We start from the raw sequence: 17,171 nt of genomic DNA, 5'->3' as shown, positions 1-17,171 counted from the left end.
CAGGGAAGATGTGCTAGCAAGGTATTGCCAAATAACCTCCTACTTTTATGTTCGCCCCAAGACCTCCTTCCTTGCCCTCTGCCAGGTAGTACACAGATGAGCTTCTGGTTTTAATTTGTAACTATAGACTTGGGAAAAGTTCTTGGTGGTTGGATTCTATTGGGTAAAATGGAATTCTTCAGCCATGGTGTAGATGCCCCATCCCTGGAACTAACTGTTCAGGGCCAGGTTGGATGGGGCTTTGCGCAACCTAATCTAGTGGAAGGTGTCCCTGCTCATGGTAGGAGTATTAGAACTATATGATATTTAAGGCCCTTTCCAAACCAGACCATTCTATGTTTCTATAACCTTTCCACTATCACGCTGCAAGAACAGTCCAGGCTGTTTGGAGGTACAGGTGAGGCTGTAGGTCTGCACTGCCTGTGCGTGGGGTGCAGACACTGCAGCAAGAGACACCAGCAAGTGAGGCTTATTCCAAGCTGCGATCCTTGGTAGCTCCAGAAAAAGCAGTTCTGTGGGGCCAAGTCATTCTTCTGGGCAAGGTCTGTCACCACCCCTAAATACATCTCATTAATTCTCAGCAGGAGAGATGTCTCCTCCAGAAAGATGCTGAAATGATCTTCCAGATCCCCTCTTGCACAAGGTATGATTTTTCTAGAGGTTTTAAAGCACAAAAACCTGAAGCCTAATTCCACCCCTAATTCCACCTTGTGGTTTAACACTGACTATGTGACATGTACCCACCAAAGCTGTTCTATCACTGCTCCTCCTCAGCTGGACAGGGGAGAGAAAATATAACGGAAATCTTGCAAGTCAAGATAAGGATAGAGATTAATCGTCAATTAGCATCATGAGCAAAACAGACTCAACTTGGTGAGAAATGGTTCAAGGACCAACCCCATGCACGAGTACAAGCTGGGGATTGACCTGCTGGAGAGCAGCTCTGCAGAAAGAGACTTGGGAGTCCTGGTTGACAACAAACTAACCATGAGCCAGCAATGTGCCCTTGTGGCCAAGAAGGCCAATGGCATATCAAGAAGGCCAATAGGATATATCAAGAAGAGTGTGGCCAGCAGGTCGAGGGAGGTTCTCCCCCACCTCTGCTCTGCCCTGGTGAGGCCTCTGGAGTACTCTGTCCAGTTTTGGGCTCCCCAACTCAAGGGGGACAGGGAACTTCTGGAGGGAGTCCAGTGAACAGCCACTAAGATGATGAGGGGACTGGAGCATCTTTCTTACAAGAGAGGTGACTGTGGGGGGGAATCTCATAAATATTTACAAATATCTAAATGTTGGATGTCAGGAGGTTGGAGCATCATTTTTTTCTGTTGTATCCAGTGACAAGGTAATGGAAAGAAGCTGGAACACAAAAAGTTGAATTGAAACACGAAGGAAAATGTTTCCACTGTGAGGGTGAGGGGGCCCTGGCACAGGCTGCCCAGGGAGGTTGTAGAGTCTCCTCTGGAGGTTTTGAAAACCTGCCTGGACACGTTCCTGCGTGACCTGATCTAGGTGGACCTGCTTTAGCAGCAGGGTTGGACTACATGATCTCTAAAGGTCCCTTCCAACCCCTACCATTCTATGATTCTGTGATTTATTAAAAATAAAAATGGACTAGGGAAATGAGAAATAAAAACTGAATCTTAAAACACCTCCCCTCACCCCTCCTTCTTCCCAGATTTCTACCTTCTCACCCCCAGCAGCACAGGGGATGGAGGATGGGGAGTTATGGTCAGTTCATCACACATGGACTTTGCCACCGCTTTCTCTCAGGGGGAAGCCTCCTCACACTTCCCACTGCTACAGTGTGGGGTCCCTCCCACGGGAGACAGTTCTTTGTGAACTTCTCCAAAGTGGGTCTTCCCACAGACTACAGTTTATCATGAACTGCTCCAAAGTGGGTATCATCCATGAGGGAAATTGCCCTTCAGGAACAAGCTGCTCCAGTGTGGGTTCGCCCCCAGGGTGACAAGTCCTGACAGCAAACCTGTCTCAGCGTGGGCTGCTCTCTGTCCATGGGTCCACAGGTCCTGCTAGGAGCTCGCTCCAGTGTAGGCTTCCCAGAGGGTCACAGCCTCCTTCGGGCATTCACCTGCTCCCACAAGGGGTCGTCCCCAGGCTGCAAGTGGATCTCAGCTCCCCTGTGGCCTCCATGGCTGCAGGGACAGGGCCTTACCATGGGCTGCACCACGGGCTGCAGGGGAATCTCTGCTCCAGGCCTGGAGCACCTCCTTCCTCACTGACCTTGCCATCTGTGGAAATGGCATTTTTACTCCCTCCTGGTGCTGCTGTTCAGCCCCTGCACAGCAACTTCTTCCCCTTCTCAAACATGTTAATCACAGAGGTGTTACCTCCATTGCTAATGTACTAAGCCCTGGTAGCGGTGGGTCCATCTCAGAACTGACTGACACTGGCCCTATCAGACATGGGGGAAGGTTCCAGAAGCTTTTTACAGAAGCCACCACTGTAGCCCCCTCCCACTACCAAAACCTGGCCACATCAGCCCAATACACACTTATATAAGGCACCTATATAAACTACCCACTACACACCTGTATAAACCTTACTCCCGAAAAACCATTTGAGTCTAATACTTGCTTTAAGGTCAAACTTTCACTGTACTTTGTTTTAACAACAGAATAAAAAAAAAAAATCTTCCAGTTCATTTCCTTTTCTGTAGGAAACTCAGCATATGAATAACGTACCTAAATTACTGTGGAACTGCAGCTAGGGACATACTAGCATAAGTCCTTTGAATGTGATTTGATCTGAGATACACAGTGATTCCAGTTTAAAAAGACAACTTTATCACATTTGGCAAAGAAAAAAGGTCACCTACTTTGATATTTGTCCAATCTCATTTCCATTCTTTTCTGCCCCTCCATGACTTCCTTCCCTTGCACTTTGCCATCACACAATTCCTAAATAATCCCCACTGCTTTCAAGAACTGTTTAGAAACGGGAATACCTAACTTGGTATTGAATTGTGGACTCACAATTTGAGGCCGAATCTACAGGCTTTAACAGAGATAAAGTTGGTATTGACCCTAGGCATTTTGATGGCATATGGCAAATGTCACCTGAGTTATTAACAGACAAACAGAATAATGGGCTCCATTCAGTATTTGAGGAAGCCTTTACCAATGAATTGGAGGAGATTTCTTCCTAATCCCAGATGCCGATTAGTTTATATTCTGATCCACACAGTTTGCTAACCTTTATGATTTTTATACTAGCTGGAATGAGTGCAGAAGCTGTTATTCAGACTGTAAATGGCTAATCTTTTTAGAAATTTAAGATTAGAAATGTACATTAAGAATGTTGAATTTAAATGTAATCCTCTGTTCGCTCACCAGTGCAGACTGTTTCAAGATATTTGTTACTACGCTGAAAACATTTTAGTCTCTCTTGGAAGTGGCATTTATATTTCCTATTCCTGTGCACCAATGACTGTTTTAAAGAGCAATATCTTGTTAGGCACTAGGGATAAAAACCTAATCCTTCCATCCTGGGGAACTGGGACACATTTGTGTCAGAAACCCTCAGCCAGAAACACACATGTGTTTCACTTGACATCAGCTTCAGCTACTCATGTGGAGTAAGGTATGTGAGTTAGCGTGTCCAGGGTCAGGGTCCAAAAATCTAATCGCTTCCAGCCTTTGTTTCTGAGGGTAGCAGTGCTGATAAAGGCAAGGTGGTGATGGTGATGCCCTCTTGGATATGAAATAGAGGAAAGGGGAAACATTTTAACATTAGAGTCAGTGAAAACTACTGTCCTTCACATTCATTATTTATCCTAACTCCAAACAGGCTCATCACTGTTTTCCCTTTTAACCCATCTGTGACCCTGAGCTGTTCAGTTGGTCATCCAAACCTTTGGGTTTTTTTCTGGCTGGTGTCAAGCCGGATATATTTCCATAAAATAAGAGTGTTCCACTCTACGGAAAAAAATAAAAATCATACTTTAAATAACACCAAATTCTAAATATCCAGCATGCCTCCTGACAGCTTGCAGTAATATTTTGATAGATATCAATAAAAATGTTTTACAAACCTGTGCCTTTCAGAATATTCCAATGGTGATTTCATATCACCCGTGCCCGCATGAGGAGGACAGTGAGAAGGTCAGCTGTGAAATGTGTGATCGATTTGAGTGCGAAGTGAATCCTGCAGACCAATATTGGATGCATGAATTGTCTTCTGAGCACAGATGGGATGACTGTGATTGCAAGGGAGGAACTTCATGTGTGTCCCAGGTGTGTGTGTTGTCCTCCCATCAGCATCCCACGTGCCAGTGCTGTCTGCACAAGGGAGAGGGTGGCAGCAGGAGCCTGCAAGTTTGCAACTCATATGGAGTAAAAAGAACTATCTCCCTGAAGAGCAGCTTTATGAACTTGCCTGTCCACCCCTGTAATACTCTAATTACTCTTCAGTAACTAGATCAATTGCTGCTCTTTATGAACTGTCCCTATGCCCCTAAAACACCAGGTAAGGTGCAGCTGTAGGATGGCAAAACATCTGCTGAGCAATTTAATGTAATGCACATAAATTGCTTAGAGGCACATCCTGCTTTGTCTTTTACTGATTTGAATGACCTTTATTTTTGTTAAAGAATGAGTCACTTCTGCTAACGGCTGTCAGGATTTTCAGCAGAAGCCCATAGTGCCTGTGTTGGGGTGCCTTAGTAGGATGCTGTCCCACCTGCATTTCCTGGGGTGAGCAAGGAGTTAACCTGAGAGGACAGACCCCTCATGTTCCCCCATCCTTCATCTGCAGAAACCTTTGGTGGATGGGAATTCCTCATGTTGAGCTGTTCGTGAGCAGGTCAGCAGAGATCCCTTAGGTAAGTTACATTTTTGCAGTCAATTACATATATCATATAATTGCATGCAATATGCAGAGTATTTTCCTCATCACTCTTTTTTGAACCCACCATGCACATGACCCTACCATGTGAGCTATAAACAGACTTGTTCTTACTCTGAACAGCAGGATATGAAATGCTTTTGTGATCTCTTTTCCATAATGGACAAATTCCCTGCATAGAGTTTCAGCAGCTTGTTATTCCTTCAAAGTAGTTTACTGAGGGAAAAAAAAAAAGACAGACCTTCTGGTGATATTGAATTACGAAATATTTTAAAACCAGAGAATTAATTAGAATGAGTGATTTAAAAAGAATCTTAGAGACATCTGGATGCTTTCAAGATGTTTTCTGTTGGATTCCAGAGGGAATAATTTGATAGAAAATCATATTCACTAAACGATAACCAAATGTTTGGTCACTACATTCAAGGAAACCCAGATGTAATCTGAACCAAAGTGTGGCCTGATCCACATTACCTGAATAACCTAGCCTACCTCAGTTGTACTACTCCTTCTAAGACAAGTTTTGACTGCTGGGAAATTCTCCTAGGTGCATATATTTTTTTGAATAAGAATAATAGCAAGAGGGTTTCAAAGTTATGCAGGTATTGAAGTTTCTAATTAAATAATTCATATCTAAGGCAAAGATGAAAAATCCAATAACTGTAATGGTATATAAAGCTGATGAAGGATGTTTTAAATATATGCATCTATAAAACTTCATGGGTGGATTTTTATCGCAGTCTTCTTCTGTTCTCTAATCCTTCTCTTTCTTATATGTTATATCCCATCTTATGTCTGTCACAGAGCACTGGGCTGAGAGGCAGGCGCTGGCATCCTCCCTGTAGACACGGGCAATAAAAGCACTGATATCCAATCCTTTTTTTTTTTTTTTAAGGCTCCAAAGTCACAGAAATGTGGAGCTGAAAGTCTCATGACTGACGAGTAAGTGGGCAAAAAGGATGAAAGAATGTGTATTCCTGCAAAGATTATCTAGTTTAAAATACTTTCTTGGCTGTGTTGGTAGTTTAGAATTTAAACTAGTCCCCTATTTGCTACTGAAAACAATTTTTGACAGGAAAAAATACATTTTGAAATAAAGGGGAAGGTGTCTGCTTTTGTCAAAAGTTTCTCCTTTTTTCAGTTTTTAGCTTTGACAGACTTAGAAAATTTTCCAGTTCCTTTCCTTCAGATCATTGTTATGATGAAGACTATATAAAAATCGAAAGTATATACTAAAAGACAGAGGTTTTCTTTTCCTTTGGTATTTTTCATCTGGTGCAATATACGGTATATCTAGATTCCTTTGAAGTCAATGGGAGCCTTTTCATTGATTTTAATGGCAGCTGGATCAGATCTTTATTGAAAAGCAACGTACAAAGGCTCCATGCTAACTTCAGACTAGAAACAAATCCTTTTAGGTGAGTAGCACCTAATAGCAACCTAGGCTTTTCCAGGGGAGGATGCTGCCTGGTGTCGCACTATTTGTTTCCTGTTTCAGTGCTGGCTTATATGCAGCCAACCCTTTGCTGCCTAGATTCTGCTCATTTGTGGTAGAAGATAGAAAAGGCTATTTTTCAGAGCAACTTGAGAGTGAGTCTTGTAATAAAGTAGATGCAGGAGACTAGCAGGGCTATGGTGAGGGCGGCTGTATGAGGAGAGACTGCCTATAATTGAGAAAGCTTTACCACATTTGATTCCGGGAAGGTTGTTCTTTCAATGTGGTGTGTTTTGATAAGCAATATGAGAATTTTTAAAGTCAATAACTTGGTTTATAAACTTCAGCTCAGCTGGACTTAATCCTGCAGCTAGCAAATCCACAGACCAAGTAGGCCAGCTGTGTCCTCATTTGTTAAGATCTTAAACCCAAGAAGATGTCTGGGATGCTGAATTTTTATTTTTTTTCTTACACACTTATAAAAAGCCTAATAAAGGCAGATAGGAATAAGATGTGCAGCAAACCCCTCTCTTTCAGTAGCGAAAAGAAGGAGAGGAAAGAGATGCATTTAAATTATCTTTGGGCTGGCCCAAACTTGGGGCCAGTGTCTGTAAACCTTATGTCTGCCTCAAGGAAAACACTTACAGCAATCAGGCTGATTCAAGGAAGCGCATAAGCACATGCCTAAGGCTTCTTGTCTTAGGTGTATTTTCCTAAACAGGGATACTTTACTGATTTGAAGCCTGTGTCACACCACTGTATTTTGTAGAACGAGAGTCTCACTCTGTTACTCCTGAGCAAAATCTTTGGGGATAAATCCCAGGACTTGTGCGGTTCCCTGTTAAATGAAACTGCAAGTTTGAGCATGCACACAGCCCGTAACAGGGCTGGGGTTATAATGAAGAAATCTTTCTCCTTTCAGGAGTGAAAAAATATCAATAATTGATAAGTTTTTATAAATATAAATATATTTATTTATAAATATACTTTTATATGTTTATAATTATAAATTTATTTAGAAATATACTATCTATACTGTTAATGAATATTATAGAGTATTTTATACATTATATTGATAAATACAATACTCAAAGAGCTTCAACGTGAGCCTGTTTAAGAAAAGTAATCTATAGCACAGCTGTAACTTTTTTTAAAAGCCTTGTAACACCTTTTAAAACTGTTTATTGCATTATATTTAGCAATTGCTGGTATTTCCTTCTTTCCTTCTGTTTCCAGCTGAGCTTGATTTTAATATGGCTTTTTTTGTTTACTTCAGCACAGATGGCGAGATGTATAAGAAGAGCTCATATCTAGTGCCTGCTCTTGTTCCCTGTGAAATCCTTCTAAATTCTGGCCACTGACTACAATGAGTGCAGAAGTGGGCTTGGCATCAGAGATTGCAGTGTTGGACTGTTTTGCTTGTAAGTGGGAAACCGAATGCAGATATTTATGATTACAGAGAACATAAATAAACCAGAGCAACCATTTATTTTCTTTTTTTCCCACTGTTTTCCCAAGGGGAAGAGAAAAAATAAGTGTGCTTCATTGAAGTGGGTTGCATATAAATTTTAAGCCAATAGAAGGAAATATTTCCTCATGGTACTCTGTAGGGGGCTGTTAAGATCACTGCTTCTGTGGGTCACAGACCCATTTTGGTTTTAAAAAGTATTCAGTAATTTAGGGGCTCATGGTCACAAATAGTCAGATCTTGGACTGAATAATGCCTATGCAGGGGTACAGTGTTTCTTCATTTTCAGGAGAGATGGTACACACTTCTTCATGAACCTGAGATGAAACCTGTCTCCCAGGCTACAAAATCCCTTTCTTTCCACAGGATAACAGTTTCATGCCCAGAAGTTGACAGTGCAGGTTACAGCACTACTAGCGTAGGACTATCACAGTTTGCTCAGAATGGAGCAGCAGGAAATACCATGAGCCAAGCAGTGAAGAAGCACCATTATGATGACTTGAGCAATCTTTCTGTGGATGATTTAGGATTTTTGTCTCAAGCTGTAAAGATGACACCATGAACTACTTCAGTAGACAGGCAATTAGCTATTTGCTGACTAAACATACCTCTACTGGACTAGGGGCAATAACTAGGCATTAATGATTGCCTGCCAAGTGCAGATGGGAGTCTGGTGAGCCAAAACTCCCCAAAGGCAGGACAAAAACTACAAACCTTGCTGAGCTCTTGGAGTGTGCTGCTGGAGTCAATCAGCAAGAGCTGTGCAGAGGTGGGAAGGTTTTTTGGCCAACTTGCCCAATTGTATAATCTGGCCAATTTGGCTAAAGATTGGCTCAGACAGCTTAAATAGGTGGTTGTTGGTTGTCTCCAGCCCATGCAAAGTCCTGTGTGTTAGGATATATTCACACGAGGGGTGAGGCAGGCAATGCTGCCCGGAGAAGGCTGATGGGAGGATAATGGAGCAAACTGGAGATAACAGCTCCTTCAGCAGGGACCATTGTTTAGGATATTTGGATCTAGTTCGAGAATCCTATACAAATCCCTGTACTCACTATATACTGTGTCATGGCCTTCAAACATCAGAGCTTTGAAAGCAGGGCATCAGCATGGCTGGCATTTGTTACAAATTGTGCTTTTCATTGCCTACATGTGGAGAATTGCTAGTGTCAAAATAATTTTGGGTGAGGATTGAGGCCAACGGTTTTATTAACTTCTGGTTCAGGGAATAAGGGAGATGAGTAGAGTGAGTGCACTTACTCCATGAGTCACTGTGCAGTTAGCCATTTTACATATCCTAGCAGACAGGCCAGGGGTTTATAAACCAGAGCAAAATGGAGATTACAGCACACTGTTGGTCAGATTATAGATATTTATTCAAGTAGGTCAAATTTTGTGACTGATCTACTTACCAATGCCTCTTTCAAAAAAAACCCCAACAAAAAAAAAATAAGCATAGCTTTAAAAGTTATGGTATTCACGCTAATGTAAAAGTCACTGGGAAATCACTGGCTTTTATTTCAGCACCTCACAGAAATGATAATCACCACAAAACCCTACTGTCTCAACAAGCCCTTCCAGTATCTCGTTACCCCATTCTCAGTACTGCCACAAGCGATGCTCAGATAGCTCTCCCGGGAGCCCTTGCTCAAATCCATGTTCGCACAGGAGTCCACACACAGGGAGCTCATTGTAGGGCTGGGATCCGAAGCCTCATTACATTTTAAAAAGTCCAAGGTGCTACACTATCAAATATCCCCAGAATGAGACTCAGCTGTATTCCCCAGGATAAATGAGCACATTTGCTGTAATATTGCAGTATTCACATTTAGGTTTTCTTTCTGCAGTTTATTAACTTATTTTCTAATTCAGAAAATGCACTAATTTGCAGGTTTGCCTGTTACTGGTATGAATTAGGGTGCTTTTACCGTGTAGTAAAATTAAAAACCACAGACTAGCAATAATATCTGTACTGCAAAACACCCTCCTTAATTAAGCAATAGGACATGAAAGGCTGTATATTTCTGAGTGATTATAGCACACCTCATGTTGTTTTATAAGGCATGAAATGTAATGCAGAGTGACCACCCGAGAATTGTAGTAATTGCCCTGAAAACATTGCCTGGAGTACCTGGTTGCTCTTGTGAAATTCAATCAAGATGTAAAAATAGGAATTAGAGAGACACCTGTGCATTAAAAAAGCCCTCTCAAAGATGGCTGTTGCCCTCCATGACAGCATCTCATTTCAGATGTGTCTTGTGCAAAGTTTTAGAGAATGGAACTGAGCAGTGAAAGGGCAATTAAACATTTGTAAATTTGTTGTAAACAGCATAGTCGACATAAAATTGTTTAAGGGGCTTAAACATCCTTATAGGCAGGATCTCACATGCTCGCCTGAATTCTTTAGGTTTATGTTTAGCTTTTTACTGACCCTCCTTGTTTTCAAGTTTTAGCTGGGATTTTTTGGCATTTAGTTAATCACTTCTACATAAACAATAATTAAATGGCCATCACCTTGGAAACTAGCTGCAACGTTAATCTTGAACTCAAACATAGGGTCTGTTACAGCCAACAAAACAATTTACTTGATTCGTTCAGATTATAAATACAAAAGATAGAACATTACAGAAATTAAACCTTAGTACAGGCAAACGTAAGCCACATTTTGCTAGCAGTTGTGTTTTCTGCTAGCCCAGGGAGTGCTCCTGTTTTGTATGTTGATGTGCATAAAGTAATCAGTAAAACGCCATTCTGCTGGGCTGCTCGGTTTAGATAAGGGTATATGGAGTCCTGCGTGGTTGTAGTAGGTACCACGGGGTGTTTCAGCCAGACTAGGAGTTAGAAAAAATAGTGATTACAGGCTGCTATGGACTGAATAACTACTTTTGATATGTTCTCGTAGCATCCTGCAGTGATTCAGCCAAGGGTGAATACAGGTAAATGTAGTTTACCCCCATCTAACTTGGGCAATATTGAGTTTATACCAAACGCATAAGGATATCTATTTTTTATTTATTACTACACTACTGGAATGATGCCATCTGTGTTCCTCCCAAGAACTCTGCAAAATACATGTCTGTTCAAAGGAATGCTTTAGAGTACCCTTTGGGAGAGAGGAAGAAAAAAGAGAGGGTGATGGACAGCCATAAATACCTTTGCTGGAAACTTTCAACCCAACCTTTTTCTTTTTTCTTTCCCCCCTTTCTGCCTTTTCATTTTGAGTTTTCTTTAATTGAAACTTTTGCGGCAATTCTAGCCTTCATTGAACATTGAAATGCCAATAGAGCTGCTCTATAATGGAGGGCTGTGTAGCAAGACTGTACAATAATATCCTGGTGCAATATAACAGTAGGTAGCTGGGGAATGTAATCGATTTCCAAAAGAACTGGAATGACCCTCCTGGCAGACACACAGCGCTCCAAAACTCCACTGACTCCAGCTCCGATCAGTTCTGGTTCACTTCCTTCCTTAGGAAGAGGAGGATGTTTAATCTCATCAAGAGCCAGCATGAAGGGCTTTTTTTTTCCCCTCCCTTTTTGCTTTAAGTAGTGTGTGTGCTATTATGTTGTCACTTTTATTTACCTGCCACACTTTACCCATATGCCTTGATTAGCATATATTTATGTAAAGTGGTAAATGTCAGTAGTAGAACTATTTCTTTGTGGTGCAATGCCAGATGCCAGCAGTTGAAAAAGGGGAGGATGGAGCAAGTACTGAAAAGGAGAATGATTCATTTTAAGAGCATCCAGGATTTCTACCAGAGGAGTCCTGCATTTTTGTATGAAGGAGTTTTGATGGAGAGAGATGTGCTTCCACTAGAAAAGACCCTTGAATATGCATTAACATGTAACCTTGCTACCTATATACAATCACTCTGAAACGGTTCTGCTTGTTTTTTAATGTGTCTTTCAGTTTTTAAGAACTCTCTTTCTGAGATGCACTTGCTGTGGGGAAGTATATGGAAACACACATGAGTATTTACAGTTCTGAAATGGAGTTTTTCTTCTATGTATGTATCTGCATGTAGAATCGGGATCTAGATAAAGCTAAGTTAAATAATTGTGCTTATGCTGGTTTCGGTTTTCTTGACCTCTCCACATCCTATAAGGGTCTTCTAATGGGTAGCACAAAATCGGGCTTTATGTTCCAAAAAAACATGTCAGACCTAAAGATGTAGTTTGGAATATTTGAATTCTAGGAAGCAATGTGAACTGTCATAGCACAGTCAACATTCTTGCTCATTGTTTTGTAACAGGTATAGCACCGTCACCCTTTAAATGAGAAACTTCTTTATGAAAGTGTTGCAGATTTAGCAAAGATTTTACACTTAACTTTCTATTTCATAAACATGATCTTTCTAAAATTTCCCTTTACAAGCAGAAGTGCTGTCAGTTTCCTTTTAGCAAACAGTTAAATATATTTGCATTTAAGATGAAACTGTTGGACAAATCAAACTTTACTCTTTGGATCCTTCTTTTGCCACTTGCCTGTGCTGAATGCAGTGCTTGCTCCCTCTCCTTTTCATTTTCCTCATTTCATGCCATGGTCACCACTGCTCCGCTTGCTTTGCCTCTAGAACAGTCAGGGATATTTAAGTAATGTGGTACACTGTCGGGGTTTTTTAAATAAAACTCAATTCAGTCAAAGATTTCAAATTCAAAAATATAAAGTAACCAAAAGGAACATTGTCTCAATTTAGCAGCACCAGCACAGTCCTGCAGTCCCGCAGAAACACGGAAGTGAAAGGATTAGTAGTATACAATTTTAACGCCGTTTCGGCGTGTGCGCGGAGCTGATATTTTAACTTCAACGGGTGAAACCAACAGCCCGCGGCGACCCCTGGGCCCCCGGCGCCCGCCGGCCGGCAGCCTCAGTGCAGCGTTTGGCCGCCAGAGGGGGGTGCGCCGCGCTCCCGCCCGCGCCCGCCCGCTCCTCGCATCAGACGGGGCCGCGGCCGCCGCCACCGGGCCGCACCGGGACGGCGTGACCCGAGCCGCGGCTGTAGCGAGCCGGGGCTGCACCGACCCCAGGGCGCGCCGACCCGGGACTGAACCGAGCCGGGGCTACACTGATGGCTGGCTGCACCGAGCCGAGGCTATAGCGACGCCGGCGCCGCACCGACCCCGGGCTGTGCTGCTGCCGGTGGAACTGGTGAGGGGGCCGAATTCAGTTTCTCTCCCTCCACGTCGAGCGTTAGCGATGTGGTGAAATCTCTCCAGATTATTTTCTTTTCAGTGAGAACGACACGGAACAACTCAGAGCCTGAGCCTCTTTCTTCTTTACCCTCCCATTAATCAGGTGTTAATGAGTTGGCTGCATATTTTTTCTCATTCTAAATCAAGAAGCTCAGGGACCAAGGATCTTTGCAAACCTTATCGTCTACTTTCCTGGACGTCCGCCTCCTTCACCTGCCTTCTCCAGAATAAGAACGGACAATTACATTAACCTCTTCGTTTCTCCCCTGAAAATCCCAAGTCCTTTTAAAACAAAATGTTATGCAGCACACACAATTCACCTTAATAACAAGGAGAAGATGAATGATACCTGAGAGCTATTTATCACATCACTGATAGTACTATTGGTGAGCAAGGTGCACTAAAAAACTACCTTCACTGGAACAGAATTAAAATGTGCATTTTTCCCTGTATTTAGAAAAATGGGAGAGCACAGGAAAGCTGCTGGGGAAGACCGGGGAGAGTTTTAAGAATCTAGTTGCAAACAACCATTAGAATGGCAGGTACATATTTTGTAGCTTTAATTCAATTTTTGAATCTCCCAGGATTCGTGAGTCAGTTAATGAGGTATCATGCACTTATCTTCAGAATTAAACCTGAGTACTGAGCTTTGGCCACAACTATATAGAAAAGGTCCCAGTCCTACACCTTGTAGCTGCGTTGCACAGACCTTGATGGATGCTGCTGTATAGCTCTTCGCCAATGATCGATCTTCTGGGTATGAAGCCTGTGAATCATTTTGGAAATGAATACTGTTATGCAAATTGTTGCTAGAAACAGAGCGCCGACCTACGCGTTGTAGATTCAGACTGAGCTCTCGCTGAGATCAACTATAACACTTGTCTAAATAACAGGACCGTTTGCAGAGTCAGACAGATGTACTGCAACTGTTTATATAAGGTTTTGGAGACCAAAGGTGAATTTTGGCATTCCAAATTATTGGCACAATGGCAGCTGAACAGTATTCTACCTTTTGCAAGTTCTTGTGTGATCAAGTCCCTCCTCAACCTGCTGGAGATCCCTGTTTAGCTGACCATTAGAATATGAAAAATTACGTCTCCGGGTAAGAGGATCCTTAGCCTTATCTGTCAGAAAGGACATTAAAAGTGTTTGACAGCGTTAAACTAAGCAGCCTGAGTCGTCATGTGGTAGCAAAGCAGCTGGAAGAATTAAGTTTTGAAACGAAATTAGGTGAATAAAAAAGCACTTGAGGTAGGGCATAAAAAAAGATTAGAGGTTATACTAGTTAGAGGTACATGAGGTCCTAAATCATTGCACTCAGAGGAAAGGACTGACTTTCATATTTCTTCAGCTAAAGTAATCAAAAAAAGGGATCATCAGTCAGTTTTCTACTGATGTGGTCTAGCTTCAGTAGACTGGAAAACATACTTGTATCCTAAAGGTGCTGCCCCGTAACTCCTGTGAAACCATGTTTGCATAAAGCAATGAATTCGTTTTGGGGAAACACAAAACTTTAGTGAAAAAAATCTTGAGAGAATTTTGTTTCTGGTCCCATTGATTTAAATCCTACTTTTTCTCAGAATCATATTTTTTATTAACAGTCCAAATGCTAATTTTGTCTGGATAGAAAGAACTGTCATGGAACAGGGTGTCCTGTTCAAGGTACACGATCTGTAACGATAAAGACCAGGGCTGTGCTGGCCAGAGTGTGTCTGAAGCACAGATAGGCATGGAGCTAGGGTTTTCCAAAGCAACCAGTGATTGTTTACCTACATCTAAAACAGGCGTACAAAGGGCAGTTCCTGAATGTTGTCTTGAACGGCTTGCTCGGCAAAATTATTCATGTCAGTTTTAGGACATTGTGGCTGTATGTAGGAAACCTAGTGTGTGAGTGGAGTAGGTCTGCTTTTAGGATATATTGTGGATATATTGCCATTTACAGTAGTTGATACAGCTGATTACCATGGTTACCACACAGAAGCATTATGCACCTTGTTTGTAATTTTGGTTGCATGCTTAGAGAAAGAGAGAGGGAAGGATAAAAAGCATATTTAAGAAGTGTAGCCTGTACTTAACTCATAGGGGTCTTTCCCGCTTTGCTTTGGAGGTAAAAAATACTTATGTTTTATTACTGGTTTTTGTGGGTCTATTTGTTTGAGTTTTTTTTGTTTGGGCAAACCTTTCCAGGTATGAGAAGTCACATTTCTGAAATAGTTTAACCTTTTAGACTTTTTTAGAGGAAAAATTTTAAATTATGGGAAAACCTTTGCTCCTAAGCAGAAGAGAAGATAGGTGGTAATTAAGGTGTTGAGCTGCAGCTTGAAAGATGTCAGTTGAGTTCTTGTCTGTGAGAAATCCTTCCTGTTATAAAGTCCTTTCATCTAACTAGGATTTGGAGTGTAGTACTTTTTCATCTAGTCTACATAGACTAGATGACCACCCATGACTACTAGTTTGCATCTAGTGTGGCTGTAGTAAGAAGCTGGTCCTAACTGTGGCTTGTGTTTCCTTGAATAACCATATCAGCCATGGACAATTTAAGGATGGGATAACTATTTTGCTTGTATTGTTTTAGGTGCCTTCAATAGACAATCAAAAAGGCAAAGGAGACGTCATTATAGATTAGCTACTTTTTCTGACTTTAGCTTGTACAAACATTCATAGTCAACTGACTGCAGTTTTATTAGAGAGTCATGGGAGCTATTTTGCTCTGGTATCTTTAAATTAACCAAGTTGTTAACTAGGATAGTAAAGATAATGTCTCTTTTAGGCTTACTGAAGCTCCACACAGACTGGGAAGCTAGATCCTCTGCTTGCAAACGCTTGTGTAGCAACAGTATCATTGTTTTACATCAGCCATCTCAGTATCCTCATATTGAAGAGCAGATTCCCATTTTAAAACCTTAAGCAAAGTGGAGAAGGGATGTCTCAATTGTTCTGATTCATCTTGAAACTGAGAATAAGGAGATTAATGAAAGCTTTAGTAGATATGAATGGGCAGATAGGTAGAGAAATAAGCATTTCCTCAATCCCTTTTGTAACAGGGTTAGTTAGAAGGTCATGACCCGTTTTCCTATCTTGGAGCTGGTGGGCATGATTGATAAGAAGCATCAGGAGTATAGTCCAGGTTCCAGAGGGCTTGCTTATGATGAGCTCTGAAAAAGTAAAATCCAGACAGAATTTGAGCCAGCAGTTCAGGGTGCAAATTTTAGTCATATGAAATAAACTGGAAAGCGTGTGAACTCACTCTGCTATGCAGAATGGCTGGAAATATTGCATAAATCCAAGCTAAATGCTGGAGTCCTTTTCTTCTTTTTCCCTCTAAGCAGATCCCTGGTAAAAATAATTTTTGTGCCACCAGAGAGCTCCTGCAAAAATGTACTCTAAAGGCTGATGAGATGGGCTAGTTGAATATATTATTTCTCAAAACATTGTAAAAAACTAAGGGTTTATTTGGTTTTATTAAAGTACTGTGAAAGTAATAAGTGCTTTGTGTTGCTTTGGTATGTAATTTTGCCTGTAGACTGTGCTGACCAGGTCTCCAAAACAAAGAAGACTGATACATCCATGTGATCCCTGTAAAAACCACAAATATATAATTCCTAATGCAAAATATTCCAAAGAATATTTTTCTTTTTTACCTGGTTGTTAGGTGTAACACTTTACATGGCCTTCCTAATAAGAGTTTCTAAAAGAGCTATGCCGCATAAAAAGATGAGAGGGATGAATAATTAGGTCTAGGCAAAGAAGTAGTATTTAAAAACATTTATCTTAGAGCTACATCACAAGAGAAAGGATATTCTAATTTTAATTTGTCAGTAAACTGGACAGCTGGATGCAAAGGGATCACTCTCACAGAATGAGGATAGTCCGACTGCCTTTCCCTGCACACATGCAGTGAAATTTCTTTTTTTCTCTGCTACAGATTCATTTGCATCTTTGTTTCAATCACTTTGTTTAAAATTAATTGCACTTTTGAAGTTCTGTAGACATGAAGCAGAGGATACTCTGCAAACCCCAGGAACAAAGATAATAAAATATTCTACATAAATACACCCAGCTTTACACTGAAGAGGAAAAGATACCTGACCAGAGGGGTTTTTTTGTACTGGAAGAAGTAGTCCAAGCTTCTGAATAGTGGAGTGGTAACTGAGTGCTTGGCTTTAATGCCTTTAGTTGTATCTCAGGAAAGAGGTGATAGAAGGTACTGTAG

General features: G+C 41.4%; 1 long non-coding RNA gene across 1 annotated transcript in view; it reads left to right on the top strand.

Annotated features, from left to right (window-relative positions):
- LOC133624937 (uncharacterized) overlaps positions 1 to 17,171 on the top strand; it is a 34,845-nt gene that overhangs the window by 10,540 nt on the left and 7,134 nt on the right. Inside the window, exons 2-3 of the long non-coding RNA XR_009818201.1 lie at positions 4,774 to 4,840; positions 7,575 to 7,719. This is a non-coding gene — a long non-coding RNA (uncharacterized LOC133624937). The remainder of the gene's footprint in view (positions 1 to 4,773; positions 4,841 to 7,574; positions 7,720 to 17,171) is intronic.

The sequence above is a fragment of the Colius striatus genome, chromosome 2 (genome assembly GCF_028858725.1).
Source record: "Colius striatus isolate bColStr4 chromosome 2, bColStr4.1.hap1, whole genome shotgun sequence".
NCBI lineage: Eukaryota > Metazoa > Chordata > Aves > Coliiformes > Coliidae > Colius > Colius striatus.
Note: the sequence above shows the minus strand (reverse complement) of the source record. Positions and strands in the feature narration are given on the sequence as shown.